Here is a 22,316-nt window from a genome sequence, read left to right as displayed (position 1 = left end):
GACTGTGTAAATCATTGGATTAATCAAAATCATTTTGTTTATTTTTTAATGTATCAACTATCCAGCAATCAGAATAAATTAAAAAATCAATTCCCTGGGGTTTGCTGAGGTTATGAGTCTACTGCAAGCCTCTGTGATTGATAGAAAAATGAAGCTTTGCTGATATTTTGACAGTAAAACAAATGAAAGGCACAGTGTTCTATCAATTTGAGTTGTATCCCAACTTCAATTTAAACATGTCTACATTGCTGGGGGGCAGCAATGAGGAGAGAAGAAATAAATGGCTTTGCTAACATATCAGATTTAGGAATTTAAAAAAATGGTTAAGGTTTATTGGACCAAACCAAAGTGTCGAGCTTTATTTTAATGTTCATGTGATGTTTCTAGGCAACCACAGATAAAAGAGCCACGCATTTTAAAAGATACAAATAGGAGTGTTCTTGATGATGCCAATTGAGTTTTCAAAGGTTATTCATTCAACAGTTGGAATAATAATTAGCCCGAATCCAACCAGCTGCAGTTCAGGTCTGCAGAAGGCAAGTGCAGGAATTTAAATCTGCATTTAAACATGTATTTCAAGCAGTAGAATTAGTTAAGAAATTGGCCATGTTCAGACTCTTAGTGCTGGGTTCCTCCCTCCCCTTTACAGGTCCCAGAATATATGTTCAGGTTTATTTGAAAGCTGTGTGTTGGCTTTGCAGAGGTCCTTACAGTGACCTATACTTGAATGCTTCAGCAGTTTAAATGCTGCAAATGTTGTTTCAGCAGTGAAATCTGTTACTAAGTACTGAAGAACTATTTTTGTTTATGGGAAACTAAGTCACTTTATCACATCTTTTATTTTTCCTTACAATTTTCTCTTCTCCTCTTGGCAGTAACATACTGAGGTGTGGTTCCATGGGTGTCAGCACCCCGTTAGTACCATCACCCACGCGGCTGTTCTTCATCAGGCCGAGCATAGATGGGTGAGTTGTGGGAGGCTGTGTGTTGCTTGGGGAGCCACTGCCGATCCTGTCCTCGTCCCATCTGTACACACAGTTTACAGCAGGGGGTCATTAGATAGCGACTGAGTGGAAACGGGGGATTATTATATGAACCTAACTGTTACAGAGCAGAGAAAGAACAAGCATGGAGTACATTGAACTGGTCTCTATAGAGAAAATGGAATGCTTTCTTATTTTTGCATATGTTGCAAAGTGTGTTTCAAAATACAGGACATGGCAGATTTACTATTGTCTGTATTGGATCATGTTAACTTCCAGGTTACAATTGGGCAGATTTGGATTCTTGCATTGTTTTCTGTTGTACTGTGCTTTGTGGGTTGTCCTTTGGTGGCTCAATCATCAGGTAGGTTGGGACTTCTTGCTAGCACTCTAGTGTTGCGAGTCATAGAGTGGTATGATCTAAGTTTGTGGCCTCGATAATAAAAAAGGCATGTTGCCTTTCTGCCATATGATTGAATCTATGACCTCTGGTTTAAGACCAGGCTGTGCTGTCTTGCTGGTGTTTACTTACTTACCTGTCTGAGGGCAAAGAAAAGCAAAGCTGCCTCGGGGTAACTTTGGCCAGTAGCAGAAGGCGGCCGAGGCTGGAATCTTAAGGGGGAATTGCTGTGTTTCATTATGATGTTAGACAGCATGCAACAATTCGAGCAAATGGAATCTGCATCAGGAGAAAATTAGAGATGTCCAAATGCAAAATAACTATTTAGTCACCAAACCATCAGAGATTTGTAAAAATCAGGAATTGGTGCCTTCACCTAGTAAAATATCAGGGACTTAGCTCAGACCAGGAACCAATGCCCATTACCCAGTAAACCATCAGGAAATCGGGATAGACTAGCGATTGATGCCTTTACCTACTGAGCCCGCAGAGGGAGACTCACTTAAAAAAAAAGACACTTCTGTGCCTTGTTTTGTGGAGAGCTGATAGCCCAGAAATTGTGGTCGGTGGCGTAGCTGTGGAGTACACCACCGACCTGCAAAAAGAATACGATCTTACCTGATGGTGACCCTGCTCTCTGACGCTGCGTACTGGAGGGCAACGTAATGGCCCATGGACCTCAGGGGCGCAGCGTGTGCGGAGGCATACCTAGGATCATGTGGGCCTGGTGCTCCAATTTATCAAGCAGTACTTGATAACTCCAATAACCTGCTCACTGATGCCCAGTTTGGCTTCTGCCAGGACCACTCGGCTCCAGACCTCATTACAGCCTTGGTCCAAACATGGACAAAGGAGCTGAATTCCAGAGGTGAGGTGAGAGTGACTGCCCTTGACATCAAGGCAGCATTTGACCGAGTGTGGCATCAAGGAGCCCTAGTAAAACTGAAGTCAATGGGAATCGGGGGGAAAACTCTCCACTGACTGGAGTCATACCTAGCACAAAGGAAGATGGTTGTGGTGGTTGGAGGTCAATCATCCCAGTCCCAGGACATCGCTGCAGGAGTTTCTCAGGGCAGTGTCCTAGGCCCAACCATCTTCAGGTGCTTCATCAATGACCTTCCCTCCATCATAATGTCAGAAGTGGGGATGTTCGCTGATGACTACACAGTGTTCAGTGCCATTCGCAACTCCTCAGATAATGAAGCAGTCCATGCCCGCATGCAGCAAGACCTGGACGACATTCAGGCTTGGGCTGATAAGTGGCAGGTAACATTCGCGCCACACAAGTGCCAGGCAATGACTATCTCCAACAAGCGAGAGTCTAACCACCGCCCCCTTGACATTCAATGGCATTACCATCGCCAAATCCTCCACCATCAATATCCTGGGAGTCACCATTGACCAGAACCTTAACTGGACCAGCCACATAAATACTGTGGCAACAAGAGCAGGTCAGAGGCTGGGTATTCTGTGGCGAGTGTCTCGCCACCTGTCTCCCCAAAGCCTTTCCACCATCTACAAGGCACAAGTCAGGACTGTGATGGAATACTCTCCACTTGCCTGGATGAGTGCAGCTCCAACAATACACAAGAAGCTCAACACCATCTGTAGTGTCCGTGTGTTGATAAAGACACTGAAGACAGGAGTTGGTTCATAGGTATTTACTAAGCAAAGTCTGGGGGGGGGTTCTAACGGATATACACAATATACAGGCTTATATAGCCCGAGTGGCAATTACCGGCATTACAGCACACCTGGGGCTCTTAAAGGCACATACACCACAATTCCTCCCCTTTTAGCTAACCAGTACATCATATTTTAAGTAATTATTAATTACATGTTATAAGCAAAATAATATACATTGCTGTAGTTAATGAATTATAAGTTAGTCTCTCAGGAGGCTTCCTGACTCGGTCCGGATAACGCCTCGGGGGTGTAGTAGTTTCTGGTGGTGTAGTAGGTTCTTCTGGCAAGGCTGATTCAGCCTGAATGCCAGTGTCGGGTTCATCGGGTTCCAGTATCACCGGATCGGAGGTAGATATGGGTATCTCTACTTCATCGTTAGATGTATAGAGTTGTGGTGTAGGTTGTCCCTTTTCGGATGACTTTATGATTTGGTCAGCATGGCGCCTTATTATGCTTTCTCCGATGTCCACGGTATACATCAGTGGTCCTAGTCGTGTGCAGATAGTTCCAGGCTGCCATTTCTCGGTACGGTAGTCCCGGGCCAAAACCTGTTGACCTATCTGGAAGGCCTTTCATTCATGCCTTGAAACTGCCGGTTCTCCACGTCCCTTCTGATGTTGGGCTTGACCAAATCCAGCCGGCATCTTAGGTTTCTATTGAAGAACATCATGGCGGGAGTTTGGTTGGTAACCATATGTGTTGCATTCCTGTATGCGAACAAGAAGTTATCCACCTTGTGCTGAAGTTTTATGTCTTCATTACCCATGGCCTTTATGGCCTTCTTGAAGGTCTGGACAAACCTTTCAGCCAATCCATTGGTGGCGGGATGGTATGGGGCGGACGTGTAATGCTTAACCCCATTGTTTTTTAAGAACTTTCTGAATTCTTCGGACACAAATTGCGGTCCATTATCAGAACATCTCTGTTCCGGCAGCCCATTCCTGGCAAATATGGTCCTTAATACTGTGATGGTTTTTTCCGTGGTGGTGGAGGACATCTTTATTACCTCCGGCCACTTGGAGTGTGCATCAACTGCGATTAAGAACATTGAGTCCATAAATGGACCAGCAAAGTCGATGTGCACCCTTTGCCAGGGAGATGAGGGCCACTCCCATGGATGTAGAGGGGCTTGTGGTGGAGCGTTTTGGACCTTCTGGCATCCTAGGCAGCTCTTGGTCATTTCGTCACCCATGAAATGACACAGGGTTTCGAAAGATGTTATCGCTGCGGCAGATCCACCCATAACCAGAGGGACTGCTGGTTCAAGGACAAAGCATGCAGGCAATGCGGGAAGATTGGACACATTGCACGGGTATGCCGATCTGGACAAAATAAATCCACTGACAGGAAAAAAAAAAAATCAATAAAGAAAAGTACAGGAAGGTACAAATGATGACGGACAGTAGCTCCGAAGACCAGAAGAGCGATAACGACTTCGAAAACAAGAGACTAAGCTGTCTCAAATTACATAATGTACTTGCCAAAGATGATTACCAAACCATTTGGGTTACCCTCACAATAGCAGGGTCCCCAGTTAAAATGGAGCTAGATACAGGATCAGCTCTAACCGTAATAAATCGACGGGATTACGAGAGGCTATTTTCGCATATACCTCTAAAAGACACATCCATTATCTTAAAAACATATACGGGGCAGAAAGTATACCCCAAAGGAAAAATAAGGGTGCCTGTTGTATACAACGGCCAAGAAATACAAAAGTTGTATTTATACATTCTACAAGATGGTGGTCCACCGTTGTTGGGACGTGAATGGATCAGGAAGATACGTTTAGACTGGCACTCCATTCAGGCACTGACGGTGACCAGTAAGGAAAAAAACAATGATGACATCATACCTGAACGATTAAAAGACATCTTGGCCAACGCCAAAGAAGTGTTTCAAGAGAAACTAGGAACCTTGAAAGGCATCACCGCCTCAATAAAAGTGGAAGATGCAGCAATTCCCAAATTTTTTTAAGGCAAGACCGGTGCCATACGCAATACGTCCAGCAGTCGAGGCAGAGCTGGAGAATTTGGAAAAAGCAGGCGTATTATCCAAAATAGATTGGAGCGAATGGGCAACACCCATCGTTCCAGTCATGAAAAAAGCATTGAATAAAGATAAATCTGAAGAACAGAGAAAAATTCGCATCTGTGGTGACTTCAAGGTGACTGTAAACCCGGTCCTTCACACAGTACAGTGTCCTCTTCCGAGGATAGAAGATATTTTCGCCTCACTATCTGGAGGGAAACGTTGCACCAAAATTGACTTGGCACAGGCATATCTACAGATGGAGGTTGAGGAGGCCTCTAAAAAGTATCTCACGATAAACACACACAAAGACCTGTACCAGTACAATCGACTGGTTTTTGGAGTAGCATCAGCTCCAGCTATCTGGCAAAGAGCTATGGAGCAAGTCCTGCAAGGGATTCCGGGGACTCCGTGCTACCTAGACGACATCCTTATAACAGGAGAAAACGACAACGAGCACCTTGCCAATTTGGAGCAGGTGCTCACTAGGCTGAAAGAACAGGGCCTACGAGCGAATCGCCCCAAGTGCGAATTTTTCCAAAATCAGATATCATAGTGGCCACATAATTAATAATGAAGGGTTGCATAAGTCACCTGAAAAAATTGAAGCGGTTATAAAAGCCCCAGCACCTGAAAATGTTTCACAATTAAGGTCGTTCCTGGGATTAATAAATTACTATCATAAATTTTTACCGAACTTATCAACTCTTCTACACCCTCTTAATGAACTTCTACAAACAGGAGCGATTTGGAAATGTAACGAAGACTGTAAACATGCCTTCCATAAATGCAAAGACTTAATCACATCCGAAGAAGTTTTGGCTCATTACAACCCATCACTGCCAATCAGACTGGCGTGCGATGCATCCCCTTACGGCATAGGAGCAGTATTATCCCATCCTCGTCGCCACTGTAGTGTCCATGTGTTGATAAAGACACTGAAGACAGGAGTTGGTTCATAGGTATTTACTAAGCAAAGTCTGGGGGTGGGGTTCTAACGGATATACACAATATACAGGCTTATATAGCCCGAGTGGCAATTACCAGCATTACAGCACACCTGGGGCTCTTAAAGGCACATACACCACACCATCCAAGACAAAGCAGCCTGCTTGATTGGCACTCCATCCACTGCCTTAAGCGTTCACTCCCTCCAACACCGGCGTACCGTGTGCCATCTACAAGATGCACTGTGGCAACTCCCAAACCCGTTACCTCTACCACCTAGAAGAACAAGGGCAGCAAGCACATGGGAACACCACCACCTCCAAGCTCCCCTCTAAGTCACACACCATCCTGACTTGGAAGTATAGCGCTGTTACTTCATAGTCACTGGGTCAAAATCCTGGAACTCCCTACCTAACAGCACTGTGGGAGTACCTTCACCACGTGGACTGCAGCGGTTCAAGAAGGCGGCTCACCACCACCTTCTCAACCAATGCCACCAAAAAAAGATTAATTGGCCATTTAGCTCATTGCTGTTTGTAGGACCTTGTTCTGCACAAATTGTCTGCTGTGTTTGCTTACGATGCAACAGTGACCACATGGAAGCAATTCATTAGCTGTAATGTGCTTTGAGACAGCCTGAGAATGTGTCTGTATAAATGCAAATTCATTATTTTTTTCTTGGATTACCAATGCAGGTGTGAGCTTCATTTATATATACTTAATTGTTGCTGCCATTTTTCAGTTCTTGCATCTTACTGGAATGCTATGCAGAATGCCACGTCAGGGAGCAATGTAAGAGACCTCAACTGTGAGAATCGGCTTTGTTTGCAGATTGGTGAAACAGCTGAGTTTCACAGATAACTGAAATGATTGGAGATTTTGGGAACAGAGCTCAACTGAGACTCACAACTAACTGCTAGCTTCTCTGATTCAGCATTCTTTCCAAACTACCAGCATTTCAGTTCGCTGTGAAACTTAGCTTGCTGTACAGGCGTCGAAACAGAGTTGAGGCTTGGTAAAATGTTGTAATTTTTCAGCTCTTTTCAGTTGCCAGTAGAACAGCCAAGTCTTATAGCTGACTGAAATCCAGCTAAGTGGGGGCAGGGGGGAATGTAAAGAGTAAACTGTGACTTGTAACACTTTGGCCTAAAAGTGAATTATATCAGAATTTAGCGTGTAAAGTTAAGGCACATGGGATTGGGGGCAAGGTATTGACTTGGATAGAGAACTGGTTAGCGGACAGAAAGCAAAGAGTTGGAATCCGAGTGGCAAGTAGTGACTAGTGGGGTACCGCAGGGATCGATCCTTGGACCCCAGCTATTCACAATATATATTAATGATCTAGACAAGGGAACTAGATGTAATATCTCCAAATTTGCAGACGACACAAAGCTGGGTGGGCGTGTGTGCTGTGCGGAGGATGCCGAGAAACTCCAGGATGATTTGGACAGGTTGGGTGATTGGGCAAAAGCATGGCAGATGCAATATAACGTGGATAAATGCGAGGTTATCCACTATGGTGGCAAAAACAGGAAGGCAGATTATTACCTGAATGGCAATAGATTGGGAGAAGGGGAAGTGCAACGAGACCTGGGTGTCCTTGTGCACCAGTCGCTGAAGGTAAACATGCAGGTGCAGCAGGCGGTTAAGAAGGCAAATGGCATGTTGGCCTTCATAGCGAGCGGGTTTGAGAACCGGAACAAGGATGTCTTGCTGCAGTTGTACAGGGCTTTGGTGAGACCACATTTTGAGTATTGTGTGCAGTTTTGGTCACCTTATCTGAGGAAGGATGTTCTTGCCATGGAAGGAGTTCAGCGAAGATTCACCAGGCTGATACCTGGGATGGCAGGAATGACGCATGAGGAGAGATTGGGACGATTGGGCTTGTACTCGCTGGAGTTTAGAAGAATGAGAGGGGATCTCATTGAAACTTATAAAATTCTGACAGGACTGGACAAACTAGATGCAGGAAGGATGTTCCCGATGGTCGGGGAGTCCAGAACCAGGGGTCACAGTCTAAGGATAAGGGGTAGGCCATTTAGGACAGAAATGAGGAGGAATTTCTTCACCCAGAGAGTGGTGAACCTGTGGAATTCTCTACCACAGAAGGCAGTAGAGGCTGGGAGAGAGAGAGAGAGAGAAACTGGGGGGAGAGAGAGTGCGACTGAGGGGGGAGAGAGAGAGAGACGGGGAGAGAGAATGGGGAGATAGAGACTGAGACTGGGGGAGAGAGATGGGAGAGGAGAGAGACTGGAGGAGAGAGACTGGAGGAGAGAGACTGGGGAGAGAGAGACTGGGGGAGAGAGAGAGAGTCCCCCCCAGTCTCTCTCTGTCCCCCCCAGTCTCTCTCTCTCTCCCCCCCAGTCTCTCTCTCTCTCCCCCCCAGTCTCTCTCTCTCTCCCCCCCCAGTCTCTCTCTCTCTCCCCCCCAGTCTCTCTCTCTCCCCCCCAGTCTCTCTCTCTCCCCCCCAGTCTCTCTCTCTCCCCCCCCCAGTCTCTCTCTCTCCCCCCCCCAGTCTCTCTCTCTCCCCCCCCCCCAGTCTCTCTCTCTCCCCCCCCCCCAGTCTCTCTCTCTCCCCCCCCCCAGTCTCTCTCTCTCCCCCCCCCAGTCTCTCTCTCTCTCCCCCCCAGTCTCTCTCTCTCCCCCCAGTCTCTCTCTCTCCCCCCCAGTCTCTCTCTCTCCCCCCCAGTCTCTCTCTCTCCCCCCCAGTCTCTCTCTCTCCCCCCCAGTCTCTCTCTCTCCCCCCCAGTCTCTCTCTCTCCCCCCCAGTCTCTCTCTCCCCCCCAGTCTCTCTCTCCCCCCCAGTCTCTCTCTCCCCCCCAGTCTCTCTCTCTCCCCCCCAGTCTCTCTCTCTCCCCCCCAGTCTCTCTCTCTCCCCCCCAGTCTCTCTCTCTCCCCCCCAGTCTCTCTCTCTCCCCCCCAGTCTCTCTCTCTCCCCCCCAGTCTCTCTCTCTCCCCCCCAGTCTCTCTCTCTCCCCCCCAGTCTCTCTCTCTCCCCCCAGTCTCTCTCTCTCCCCCCCAGTCTCTCTCTCTCCCCTCCAGTCTCTCTCTCTCTCTCCCCCCCCCAGTCTCTCTCTCTCCCCCCCCCAGTCTCTCTCTCTCCCCCCCCAGTCTCTCTCTCTCCCCCCCCAGTCTCTCTCTCTCCCCCCCCCCAGTCTCTCTCTCTCCCCTCCAGTCTCTCTCTCTCTCTCCCCCCCAGTCTCTCTCTCCCCCCCAGTCTCTCTCTCCCCCCCAGTCTCTCTCTCTCCCCCCCCAGTCTCTCTCTCTCCCCCCCAGTCTCTCTCTCTCCCCCCCAGTCTCTCTCTCTCCCCCCAGTCTCTCTCTCTCCCCCCAGTCTCTCTCTCTCCCCCCAGTCTCTCTCTCTCCCCCCCAGTCTCTCTCTCTCCCCCCCAGTCTCTCTCTCTCCCCCCCAGTCTCTCTCTCTCTCTCCCCCCCAGTCTCTCTCTCTCCCCCCCCAGTCTCTCTCTCTCCCCCCCCCAGTCTCTCTCTCCCCCCCCCAGTCTCTCTCTCTCCCCCCCCAGTCTCTCTCTCTCCCCCCCAGTCTCTCTCTCTCCCCCCCCAGTCTCTCTCTCTCCCCCCCAGTCTCTCTCTCTCCCCCCCAGTCTCTCTCTCTCCCCCCAGTCTCTCTCTCTCCCCCCCAGTCTCTCTCTCTCCCCCCCAGTCTCTCTCTCTCCCCCCCAGTCTCTCTCTCTCCCCCCCAGTCTCTCTCTCTCCCCCCCAGTCTCTCTCTCTCCCCCCCAGTCTCTCTCTCTCCCCCCCAGTCTCTCTCTCTCCCCCCCAGTCTCTCTCTCTCCCCCCAGTCTCTCTCTCTCCCCCCCAGTCTCTCTCTCTCCCCCCCAGTCTCTCTCTCTCCCCCCCAGTCTCTCTCTCTCTCCCCCCCAGTCTCTCTCTCTCCCCTCCAGTCTCTCTCTCTCACCCCCAGTCTCTCTCTCTCTCCCCCCCAGGCTCTCTCTCTCTCTCTCCCCCCTCCAGTCTTTCTCTCCCCCCAGTCTCTCTCTCTCTCCCCCCAGTCTCTCTCTCTCTCTCTCCCCAACTCTCTCCCTCTCCCCCCAGTCTCTCTCCCCCCCCCAGTCTCTCTCTCTCCCCCCCCCCAGTCTCTCTCTCCCCCCCCCCCAGTCTCTCTCTCTCCCCCCCCAGTCTCTCTCTCTCCCCCCCAGTCTCTCTCTCTCCCCCCCAGTCTCTCTCTCTCCCCCCCAGTCTCTCTCTCTCCCCCCCAGTCTCTCTCTCTCCCCCCCAGTCTCTCTCTCTCCCCCCCAGTCTCTCTCTCTCCCCCCCAGTCTCTCTCTCTCTCCCCCCCAGTCTCTCTCTCTCCCCCCCAGTCTCTCTCTCTCCCCCCCAGTCTCTCTCTCTCCCCCCCAGTCTCTCTCTCTCCCCCCCAGTCTCTCTCTCTCCCCCCCAGTCTCTCTCTCTCCCCCCCAGTCTCTCTCTCTCCCCCCCAGTCTCTCTCTCTCCCCCCCAGTCTCTCTCTCTCCCCCCCCAGTCTCTCTCTCTCTCCCCCCCCAGTCTCTCTCTCTCCCCCCCCCAGTCTCTCTCTCCTCCCCCCAGGCCCCCTCTCTCTCTCTCTCTCCCCCCTCCAGTCTTTCTCTCCCCCAGTCTCTCTCTCCCCCCAGTCTCTCTCTCCCTCTCCCCCCAGTCTCTCTCTCTCCCCTCAGTCTCTCTCTCTCTCTCCCCCCCCCCCCCCCCGGTCTCTCTCTCTCCCCCCAGTCTCCCTCTCGCGCTCTCTCTCCCCAGTCTCTCTCTCTCTCTCCCCCAGTCTCTCTCTCTCTCTCTCCCCGTCTCTCTCTCTCCCCCTCAGTCTCTCTCTCTCTCCCCATTCTCTCTCCCTTTCCCCAGTCTCTCTCCTCTCTCTCCCCCCAGTCTCTCTACTCTCTCTCCCCCCAGTCTCTACTCTCTCTCTTTCTCTCCCCCAGGGTCGCTCTCTCTCTCCCCCCTCAGTGTCTCTATCTCCCCGTCTCTCTCTCTCTCTCTCTCCCCCCGGTCTGTCTCTCTCTCTCTCTCTCTCTCTCTCCCCCAGTATCTCTCCCCAGTCTCTCTCCTCTCTCTCCCCCCAGTCTCTCTACTCTCTCTCTCTCTATCTCCCCGTCTCTCTCCCTCTCTCCCCCCAGTCTCTCTACTCTTTCTCTCTCTCTCCCGTCTCTCTCTCTCCCCCCAGTCTCTCTCTCTCTCCTTCCCTCTCTGTCTCTCGCTCCTTCCCTCTCTCTCTCTCCTTCCCTCTCCAAATGGGGTGATACCGAATTTCTAGCCCTCTCCCTCTCTCTCCCCCAATCTCTCTCCCCATCTCTTTATCTCTCTCTCTGTCTCCCAGTCTCTCTATCTCTTCCCCCAGTCGCTCTCTCTCTCTCTCTCTCTCCTCCAGACTCTCTCTCCATCTCTCTCTCTCCTCCAGTCTCTCTCTCTCTCTCTCCCCCCCCAATCTCTCTCTCTCCCCAGTCTTTCTCTCTCTCTCTCCCCCCCAGTCTCTCTCTGTCTCTCCCTCCCCATCTCTCTCTCTGTCTCACCCTCCCCATCTCTCTCTCTCTCTCCCCAGCCTCTCTCCTCTCTTTTCCCCCCCCCCCCCCCCCAGTCTCTCTCTCTTCCCCTCAGAATTGGGGTCACTCGGGCCGGGCCTCACAACCGCTCGGCCCGAGACACAGAGCGGGGGAGCGGCAGTGGCCGGCCGTAAACCGCGCGGCCCTGTAAACTGTTTTACAAAAAAGCCTTGGCAACACCGGGCCCCCCCAGCTAGTTAAATATATTCAAGAAGAAGTTGGATATATTTCTTAAGGCTAAAGGGATCAAGGGGTATGGGGAGAAAGCAGGGACCGGGTACTGAATTTGGATGATCAGCCATGATCGCATTGAAATGCGGAGCAGGCTCGAGGGGCCGAATGGCCTACTCCTGCGCCTATCTTCTATGTTTCTATTTTTAAAATACGCAGGTGAAGAAATTGACCCTTGTTGAGCCCTTTTTTTTTGGTGAAAAATTAGGGTTGACGGGATCGATTTCGGGCTGCAGTTTCCCTTGCCCAATCCCCCTGGACGTGTGCTAGCTGTCAACTTGGAAGTCTGCGACTACCAAATGTCCATGGCACCGACTTGAAACTGGCATTAAGTACCTTGAATATGCAAATCATAGTCCTTACACCTGTTTTAGGAGCAAGTGCCACACATGCTCTGCTCAGTTTTTCTGGGTTTACAGCGGGCTAACTGTTGGTCCTTACAGGAACCGCTAGAGGCTGCTCACAAAAAATGTAAGTTAACTTTTTGTACTTTAATTTCTATGGAGCCAGGAGGAGCAGGATAGCTCCTCCTGACTCCCAAAAAAATACTATGGGGCCACTGTCCGCCTGGGCTTGATCCTCTCCAGGTCGCCCACTCCCAGGACTTATCTGTTACTGGCGCAAAGTCAGAGCTCACTCAATTTCAGACCCGCAAGCTGCATAGAGACACCCCATTTGCGTCCACACTTCAGCGGTTTCATAGGGATGATGCTCGAGGCCCAATTTCTAGGTGAGCTTCGGGCCAACATCTTCGAATGCGTGGTCCAGGCATGTTGCCCATTTCATGCTAGCTTCTGGCACTTCACGTATTTCTCTCCCACAGTTTCCTTCATCAGGAAAGAAAGTTGAAGAAACAGTAAGCCAAAACTTGCTGTATTGAATGAAGAATGGCTGAGCTCTCGAGGAAGGAAATTATAAGGTTCTAAGATGATTGGCAAACAAAAGACCAGACCCAAAACTATAACAACATAGGTTATAAAGACGTTGGGGGGAAAAAAGGTCAGACTTGAGAGATCTCAAGTTCAAGAAAATCATATGCCTAAATTGAAAATTAAGGATAGTACTGCTCTTGAGATCGTGACAGCATTGAAATCTAATTTTGAGAAAGTTGAATGCAAACATTGAAAGCTTCGAGACTGTGGAGGATAATTTGGGTTCCACTAAATAAGATCTGTGCAAAGTACAGGTGCAGCAGCAATGGCTGAAAAGGAGTTGGACAAGATATTTTGAGACCATTGCTTATTGAAATATGAACAAAATATTCACCAAAAAGGCCAAGTGAAGGAATCATGCAAATGTGCCAAGAAAAAGTGTCAAAAGATTTGTGCAATGTGGTTCATGGAAAATAAATCCGTGTTCCTGTCGTCTTGAAACATTTACAAATCTGCCACGGCCTGGTTCTGGTACTACTCTTCTGACATTAAGTTCAGGATTGGTCAGGATTAATTACCTTTCTGAAATGCTGGAAGTGCTAAATGTTACAGGGCAGGCCCCTTAAGAAATTCCACATTAACCATTATTTACGATGTAATCTGTTACCATAAATTTGATGACTTCCCTGTAATTCTGTTTCACTTATCTATTATTCTCTTCTAAGTCAGTGCAAGTATTTCTTGTTTAACCTGTTGTGATAACTATCAGTACTTAAAAACTTGCTGAGAAAGAACTCAAAAGTTGAAGTTTATATTATTGATCAGTGGCAATTACAATTTTTTGCAATTACGTTACCAGATTCTAGATGATCACACTTAATGTAGAGATGAGATTTCTTATCTATTATATTATTAAAAATCTTACATCTGCACAAATTTTCTATTGCATAATACCTGCTTCCTGTAATCTGAAATTTTTGCCATCACATGTTTTGAATGGCTTAAAGTAAACCAGAACTGAAGAGGTATAGAATGTATGAATCAAAAATGAGAACATGGCTGGAAAGCTGCCAATAAGAAGCTACTAAGGGCCTATGAAAACAACCAATCTTGAGCGACTAGTGAAGAAAACCTAGCAATAAAAGGTCAGGCACGGATTTGGGAGACAAGACAAAGACGTTCAAGGACTTGAGGAGGGGGATGATGATGGCAGATTTGAAAGGGAGGGGGACAATACCAGAGGAAATGAACCATTTACAATATCAGTTAGCATAGCATAGGGGCCAGGAAAGGAAGTTGCGTGGTCAGCAATTTAGCGGCAACATTGGTCGCGGGAACAGGAGGTTGGACTTGTGGACAAGATGAGCTCGGAGAGGATATCAGTGGAGATAAGAGAGAAACTAGAGAAAGATGCAAGTTGAGGGCTCGGGTGGGGGGAAATTTGGCTTTGTGGGCTAGAGAAAAGGATGGATACACCAGAGGCAGCTGAACGGATGGTCTCAATCTTCGCAATAAAGCTATCCATGAGCTCCTCGCACTTGTTGGAAGTGAGGATGGAGGGGGCAGGGGAGAGGGGTTTAAGGCGACCCAACAGCACAATTTCTGACTCACTGAACAATGCCTCAGGTGATCTGCCGAGTAATATATATTTAACGGTAAATATTTTCATAGCTTGTGTAAACATTTGTCGGACCATTTTGAATCCATTGCCTAATTGTGATAGCAAATACGGGAACAGTAGCATAGTGGTAATGTCAATAGTGTGTTTCGTAGCGGTTTGTTACAACTGAGTGGCTTGCTGGGCTATTTGAGGGCAGTTCAGAGTCAACCATGTTGCTGTGGGTCTGGAGTCACATATAGGCCAGACCAGGACAGCAGATTTCCTTCCCTAAAGGACATTGGTAAAGCAGATGGGTTTTTACAACAATCCAATAGGTTCATGGTTACCATTACTGATACTAGCTTTTTATTCCAGATTTATTTAATTAACTGAATTTAATTCACCAGCTACCATGGTGGGATTTGAACTCGTGTCTCTGGCTCATTACATCCAGGCCTCTAGATTACATTGGCCCAGAACTTTGGGTCCCCACGGGTGAGTACGCACGGAGTACTCACCCGTAGGCCCAATGGAAGTGCCGGTTTCCTGCATGCACTGTTCATGTGCGGGAAACTGGCACTTCTGTTCCCCTGGAAAGGGGTTAAGAGGTCGAATGCGTGCGCATCGAACTTACGTTTTTTTTTGCAGGTTTTCCCGGGAAGGTAAGTCTCCAGAAGTTAGACATGTAAAAAGCGTCGCAAGACCTGCTTTTTACAAGGTAAGTGGTGAATTAATTAAAATTAAAACATTTTTTCCAAAGGTTTATTATTTTTAAATACCTTAAAGAAAGGTAAGTTTATTTTTAGCCCCGTTAGAAAATAAAATTATTTTTTCAAAAATTTAAATTATTGTTTAAAATAGTTATTTCATGTAATTTATAGTTTATTTAAAAAATGTGGTTTTTTAAAAATTTATTTGAAGATTTAGTGATGTTTTGGGGCACATAGTATTTATAAGTTTGACTGCCCTTCCTGTCAAAATTATGAATGAAGCATTCCCTGCTCCGATTGGCTCCCCATGGCCCACGTGATCCCAGGGGACGCATCGAACTAACTGCGCCCCTGGGATACGCAAGCACTGCGCGCCAGCAGTTGGAGGAGGCCCAGGATCGCAATTCCACGGGGGCCCACAGCTCAACAGCCAGCGCGCAAGCTAAGTGCAGGTCAGGGGCTTACACCCGCGGGAAGCCCCCGACCCGAATTTCTGGGCCATTAAGAAGAATGAAACCGGACGGATCAACCTCAGCACCGGCTACGGACACGGCAACGGCACACACAGCCCAGTTGACCCTGTAAATTCCTCCTCACCAACATCTTGTGCCAAAATTGGGAGAGCTGTCTCACAGACTACTCAAGCAACAGCCTGACAGTCATACTCACAGAATCATATCTTTCATCCAATGTCCCAAACACCTCCATCACCATCCCTGGGTATGTCCTGTCCCACCAGCAGGACAGACCCACCAGGGGTGGCGGCACGGTGGTATACAGTCAGGAAGGAGTGGCCCTGGGAGTCCTCAACATTGACTCTGGACCCTATGAAGTCTCATGGCTTCAGGTCAAGCATGGGCAAGGAAACCTCCTGCTGATTACCACCTACCGCCCTCCCTCAGCTAATGAATCAGTACTCCTCCATGTTGAACACCACTTGGAAGAGGCACAGAGAGTAGCAAGGGTACAGAATGTACTCTGGGTGGGGGACTTCAATGTCCATCACCAAGAGTGGCTCAGTAGCACCACTACTGACTGAGCTGGCCGAGTCCTGAAGGACATAGCGGCCAGTCTGGGACTTCAACAGGTGGTGAGAGAACCAACATGAGGGAAAGACCTACTTGACCTCGTTCTCACCATCGACCTGTCGCAGATGCATCTGTCCATGACCACATTGGTAGCGGTGACCACCGCACAGTCCTTGTGGAGACGAAGTCCCATCTTCACACTGAGGACACCCCATATTGTGTTGTGTGGCACTACCACCGTACTAAATGGGATAGATTCAGAACAGATCCAGCAGCTCAAAACTGGGCATCCATGAGGTGCTGTGGGCCATCAGCAGCAGCAGAATTGTATTCCACCACAATCTGTAACCTCATGGCGCGGCTGAGTGCCCTGGATACAGCAAAGGCTATGGGCCTCTGCAACATCCCGGCTATCATGCTGAAGACTTGTGCCTCTAGCCAAGCTGTTCCAGTACAGCTACAACACTGGCATCTATCCGACAATGTGGAAAACTGCCCAGGTATGTCCTGTTCACAAAAAGCAGGACAAATCCAATCCGGCCAATTACCACCCCATCAGTCTACTCTCGATCATCAGCAGAGTGATGGAAGGTGTCATCAACAGTGCTATCAAGTGGCACTTACTCACCAATAACCAGCTCACTGATGCCCAGTTTGGGTTCCGCCAAGACCACTTGGCTCCCGACGTCATTACAGCCTTGGTCCAAACATGGACAAAGGAGCTGAATTCCAGAGGTGAGGTGAGGTGACATCAAGGTAGCATTTGACCGACTGTGGTATCAAGGAGCCCTAGTAAAACTGAAGTCAATGGGAATCGGGGGGAAAATTCTCCACTGGCTGGAGTCATACCTAGCACAAAGGAAGATGGTTGTGGTTGTTGGCAGTCAATCATCACAGCCCCAGGACATTGCTGCAGGAGTTCCGCAGGGCAGTGTCCTAGGCCCAAGCATCTTCAGCTGCTTCATCAATGACCTTCCCTGCAACATAATGTCAGAAATGGGGATGTTCGCTGATGACTGCACAGTGTTCAGCGCCATTCACAACTCCTTAGATAATGAAGCAGTCCATGCTCGCATGCAACTACACCTGGACGACACTCAGGCTTGGGCTACTAAGTGGCAGGTAACATTCACGCCACACAAGTGCCAGGCAATGACTATCTCCAACAAGTGAGAGTCTAACTACCGCCCCTTGACATTCAACAGCATTTACCATCGCAGAATCCCCCACCATCAACATCCTGGGGGGTCACCATTGACCAGAAACTTAACTGGACCAGCCACATAAATACTGTGGCAACAAGAGCAGGTCAGAGGCTAGGTATTCTGCGGCGAGTGTCTCGCCTCCTGACTCCCCAAAGCCTTTCCACCATCTACAAGGCACAAGTAAGGAGTGTGATGGAATACTCTCCACTTGCCTGAATGAGTGCAGCTCCAAAAACACTTAAGAAGCTCGACACCATCCAGGACAAAGCAGCCCACTTGATTGGCACCCTATCCACCATCTTAAACATTCACTCCCTCCACCACCGGCGTACCATCTAAAAGATGCACTGCAGCAACTCGCCAAGGCTTCTTTGGCAGCACCTCCCAAACCCGTGACCTCTTCCACCTAGAAGGACAAGGGCAGCAGGTGCTTGGGAACACCACCACCTCCAAGTTCCCCTCCAAGTCACACGCCATCCTGACTTGGAAGTATATAGTCGAACCTTCATCGTCACTGGCTCAAAATTCTGGAACTCCCTACCCAACAGCACTGTGGGAGTACCATCACCACACGGACTGCAGTGGTTCAAGAAGGCAGATCACCACCACCACCTTCTCGAGGGCAATCGGGAATGGGCAATAAATGCTGGCCTTGCCAGCAACGCCCACATCCCATAAACGAATAAAAAAAGTTATGCTGCCGAGGATAAAATTATTAAATGATTGCTATTAAGGCAAAATGTCACTTTCAATAATAGCTACATTAACTGGGTCTAAACAGTCAATGGTTGTGATATGTAATATATTTACCTACAAAATGCATAACCTGCAATGCACTGAATCTCTTTGTGACAGGTGAAAAAGCTGGTCATCAGTCAAATGGTTAACAAAAATAGGTGCCTATCTATACCTGACCATTTGTATGAGGTCCAAATGAAAAGTAGCTGATTAATCAAATAATTGTTTCAGAAACACTGCATCACACCCATATTAACTAACTGGGTGACAAGCTGATCATTTATGTGGTTTAATGCTGAAATAACACATTCTAAATGAAACCAGGTAAAAGAGCTCCTGAGATTAAAAAGCAGATTGCTTTGTTAACCGCAATAGAAACCTCATCACAATACTTGGTGCAAAGCTACTGAACAATGTGGTTACTATAGAAACTGGTATCCATAAACCTGATTCTGTAAATATGACCCCTTTGCTCTCGTTCCCCTGTAGTAAGCAACAATGACTGGGTATTGCATCAAACAGAATGTGTATAGCAGTAGGTACTGCTCAGATCATTATTCTTGCTTTATACTGTAGTTGAGGCATTGCATTTTGTTCTCGGTTACTTAGGTGCAGATACAGTTTTATTTGTCACATTGTATTCTTGCTGATTGGTATCTCTGTTGGATTTTCTTTTCCTCAATTGGCAGATCATGTATTGACGACCGTATAGGTGTTTTGAGAGACAGCACAGAAACAGGCCATTTGGTCCAACTGATCTGTGCCGGTGTTTATGCTCCACATGAGCCTCCTCCCACCTTACTTCATCTTGCATTGCTCACAGACAGAAAAATATTATGAATTTGTGGGTTGAACATTTGACAAACACAGCAAGAATGTTTGTTTAGTAATGTACCATGTCCAAGCAAGATGTATTGTTTTCAATACTGCGGTACAATTAATTTATCTGCCTCCCTGTTATATAACATCATGTATATAAGAAAGCAAGCACTTCAGTTAATAGGGTGACTGAAAATAGTTCATGGATGGCTGTTGACGTCAGCATCTGTTCTCCAGAACATTCAGTACATTCCTATATGATTTATATAGTTCCAGTACTGAATCATGGGAACAAGAACCTAAGTTTAGATATAAACTAACAGGCTTGGAGACTTGAACTGACAGTGTAGAGTTATGCTGGCATGCATTCAAGCTGATTCCTGTTTACACTGTGTTTGGGTTGGAGATGTGTAATATGACAAAAATATTTTTCTGTTTCTTATAGTCCTTAATACAGTAAATAATAAATTTAGACATTGGCACCTTAGTTTAAAATCTGTAGTCATGTCTGCATTTACATCCTGTTCTGTTCCAGTCTTGCGAGTAAATTAGATCTTGCATGATTTTGTACCAAGTTCACTTTCAGCTCTGATGTTTTCCAGGCCCAGCTGGCCTTTAGTCTGCCAAATAAACAGGGATTCTGCACAGTTAGTGAATGTGAGGTTTAAGAATAGTATGGTATTTCTGCAGGCAATCTCTTGAATAATATAGCAAGTCCCAGGTACAGTAAATAATGGAGGGTTTCAGCTCATAATGACTATGCCTGGATCCCTTCGCCCCACCATTGGTGGCCATGTATTCAGCTGTCTAGGCTCTAGACTCTGGAATTCCCTGCCTAAGCCTCTCCCCCTCTCTTCCTTTAATACCTGCCTTAAAACATACCTCTTTGACAAAGCACTCCTAATATTTCTTTCTTTTGTCTGTAACAATTTTCATCCGATTAGGCTTCTATGAAGTGCCTTTGGATGTCTTGTCCATGTTCAAGGTGCTATATAAATGCAAGTTGTTGATTTGTGGGGAAAAGAAATACAGGACCAACTAATTGTATGACAAGTAATTGTTACAGGTCAGTGTTATCACTTAACGTTACAATTCCCATTAGAGCACCACTTAGTGGTGTGACAGATAAGTGTTGCCATTTTAAGATTGGAATGCCCTTTGAAGTGTTTACATAGGAGGTGTCGATGAAGTGTGCACCCTAGGCAAGTTTTTTAAAATTACTATATGAGTGTCAAAATCATATATAATAAAATGATGGGTGCGATAAATAGTAGATATGAGAACTGTGCAGATTGGTATGTGTGAGGTTGGATGCTTTAAAGATGTCCATAAAACTGGCTCATAAATTGCATCTATAGAATGAACCTTTCGCTGGGGATTGTGGCTGATTAACAGCTGTTAGTGGAGGATTTAGTTTTAAACAAACAAGCCATCTTTTAATGGTAGCAGGCCTACCCCATTGTTTCACTTTATACAATATGAATGGTTAAGACCTTTTTATATAGTAACAGAGATCCTTCTTTGCATTAGCATGATGGAAAATGTTTAATTTCATAATTATGGATAACAGGAATCAAAGATTTTGGGACTCATTGGGTTAGATGGAATTTAAATTACCACATAACAATTTTGTTGCAATCTATTTTTATGCCAAATAGTAACCATAACTTCCATTTACACATTTTCCCAGCTAAGAATGTTGTCGTCAATGGAACAGTAACAACTTGCATTTATATAGTGGCCTGTAATTTCCAATAGGAGTCTTCCTGCGTGCGGATGCCTCTTATCAGGAAAAAAATCTATGCCCTTACCTGAGGACTCCCAAGGTGCGGCCATTTCCGATCCTGGGCCTCTCCACAGTCGAAATGCGCAGGGCCCACGTATCCCAGGGGCAAGCGTCCCTGGGATCACGTGGGCCAGGCGAACCAATGGGAGAAGGGAATCCCCCTTCATACTTTTGACCCATACGATAGACCTGTCAAAAGTATGAATGGGGATCATGGAAAAAAGACATCAAAACATTAAATACATTTTTTAAAAACCATCACGTTTTTAAAATGAGTTAAAATTACATTAAATTCAATATTTTAAATAATTTAATTTTTTGAAAAAAGTTTTTTACAGGGCTAAAAATAAACTTACCTTTTTTAAAAGTATTTTAAAATGATAAGTGAGTGGAAAACTTTTAGCTGGTAAAAGCAGGCCTTACACCTGCAGAAAGCGAAACTCCCCCCCCCCCCCCCCCCCCGAGGCCCTTCTCTAGGGCAGGCGTCCGATCTTTCAAGAGGATTCTTGACAGATCGGAAATGCCGGTTTTCAGCGCATGCGCTTCGTAGGCATCGGAAAATACGGGTCATTGTCTTTAAAGTAGAAAAACATCCCAAGGCACTTCAGAGAGGTGTAGTCAGACAAAAATGGCTTTAAAAAAAATTACAAATTGTTATGAACCTGGCCGCTAGGAAATTAAAAGCTGGTCGCTGCTAATTGCACACTGATGAAGTGAATTTGAACGTTCAATGGGCAATTTGGCACATTGGATCCAAAATTGGCTTAGTGGCAGGAGGCAGAGGGGGATGGTCGAAGGTTGTTTTTGTGACTGGAAGCCTGTGTCCAGTGGTACTGCAGGGATCGGGGCTGGGTCCCTTGCTGTTTCTAGTGTACATTAATGATTTAGATATGAAGGTAGGAGGTATGATCAGTAAGTTCGCAGATGACACGAAAATTGGTGGAGTGGTAAATAGCGAGGAGGGAAGCCTCAGGCTACAGGCCGATATAGACGGGTTGGTCAGATGGGCAGAACAGTGGCAAATAGAATTTAACCCTGAAAAGTGTGAGGTGATGCATTTTGGGAGGACTAACAAGGCAAGGGAATACACAATGAATGTTAGGACCCTAGGAAGGACAGAGGATCAGAGTGACCTTGGGTGTGGGTGTACATGTACATATCTACCTGTCCTGCTGACTTCAGGGATCCAAGGTGGTTAAAAAGGCATATGGAGTACTTGCCTTCATTAGCCGAGGCATAGAATATAAGAGCGGGGGGTTATGATGGAGCTGTACAAAACGCTAGTTAGGCCACAGCTGGAATACTATGTGCAGTTCTGGTCGCCACACTATAGGAAGGATGTGATTGCATTGGAGAGGGTGCAGAGGAGATTCACCAGGATGTTACCTGGGCTGGAGCGCTTCAGCTGTGAAGAGAGACTGGACATGCTGGGGTTGTTTTCCTTGGAGCAGAGAAGGCTGAGGGGGTACCTGATTGAGGTGTACAAGGGGCGTAGATAGAAAGGAACTTTTCCCCTTAATAGAGGGGTCAATAACCAGGGGGCATAGTTTCAAGATAAGGGGCAGGAGCTTTAGAGGGGATTTGAGGAAAAACTTTTTCACCCAGAGGGTGGTTGGAATCTGGAACTCGCTGCCTGAAAGGGTGGTAGAGGCAGGAACCCTCAACATTCAAGAAGCATTTAGATGAGCACTTGGTCTGTAGCCTTGTATGCTGTGGCGTTTCAAGTGCTGGAAAATGGGATTAGAATAGAT

At 47.4% G+C, this 22,316-nt stretch overlaps 1 protein-coding gene across 2 annotated transcripts in view; it reads left to right on the top strand.

Moving 5' to 3' along the window:
• The window catches only part of borcs5 (BLOC-1 related complex subunit 5), a 101,940-nt gene that overhangs the window by 77,119 nt on the left and 2,505 nt on the right, over window positions 1-22,316 (top strand). The window lies entirely within an intron of this gene.

The sequence above is a fragment of the Somniosus microcephalus genome, chromosome 16 (genome assembly GCF_052327205.1).
Source record: "Somniosus microcephalus isolate GS21.2 chromosome 16, FLI_Smic_1.0, whole genome shotgun sequence".
Taxonomy (NCBI): domain Eukaryota; kingdom Metazoa; phylum Chordata; class Chondrichthyes; order Squaliformes; family Somniosidae; genus Somniosus; species Somniosus microcephalus.
The sequence above is the reverse complement of the archived record's forward strand: the minus strand, read 5'-3'. Positions and strand labels throughout refer to the sequence as shown.